Here is a 1,007-nt window from a genome sequence, read left to right as displayed (position 1 = left end):
TTTTTTATCAATTCTAACTCAAAATAATTTGCAAATTTTCGTAAATTGTACGTATTTTATCAATATTTAAAGTAATTTTGAACTTTAAATCCTTATAAAAAAATTGTGAATTGGATTTTTAATATTTTTCAAATTTCATTGTAATAATATATTAGGAGCCTTGTATTAAATTTTCAAGATTTTTTACACAACAAATACAATTTTATTGACATTCATAGAAATGAAAACTAAAAAAAATTGAAACTGAAAATGTCCTTAAACAGGTTGAAACAAATCAAAATTTTTTAAAAAATTTATCGTTTATAGCAAATGCTAATATAAACAACCAGCGTGGTTATTTCATATATCAACGGTGGTATTTTGTTTTAAAGTTACACCTAAAACCAAAGTCGATTTTGCGTGAAAATCCCCGGTTTTCATTAATTTTTTTTTTTTTAATTAATAAATCTAGACATCTAGCTACAATCTTACAATCTACAATCTACATTCTATAAATAAAGTTATTATAAATTTTACTATTAAAATATTCCAAAGTATTATTCTGTATTATTCACATACAAACAATTACATAGACAACCCATCCCACCGACCTCTAATTAAAGGTGTATAGCGGGCGCTACACCTCTACTCTGGGATAGCCACCACTGATATACATAATACTTATATTTACAATATATGCATTATCTATATTATAATAGTACAATGTACCTATCCGCATTCTGAAATGAACATTTTTACCCAACCGTACAAAATATCTGTGTTCTAGAATGTACCTTTTTAACATTTTGCACTTTTAATGCTCGACTGTGCCAAGTAACTTAGAGCCTTAGAACAGTTTTGAACAGATGTTATCCATTTCTAATATTTTACAGGTACCTTTATTGCTACATCAGGATTCATTTTTATTAGTTTTAGCTTGCAAAATGATTGGTACTGGTCCTGCCACAGTAATTTCTGGCATTATAAGAAAAATGATGCAAGCTCTTAAAACGTCTGGAAAACTACGT

Source organism: Acyrthosiphon pisum, chromosome A2 (genome assembly GCF_005508785.2).
Source record: "Acyrthosiphon pisum isolate AL4f chromosome A2, pea_aphid_22Mar2018_4r6ur, whole genome shotgun sequence".
Taxonomy (NCBI): Eukaryota; Metazoa; Arthropoda; class Insecta; order Hemiptera; family Aphididae; genus Acyrthosiphon; species Acyrthosiphon pisum.
Note: the sequence above shows the minus strand (reverse complement) of the source record.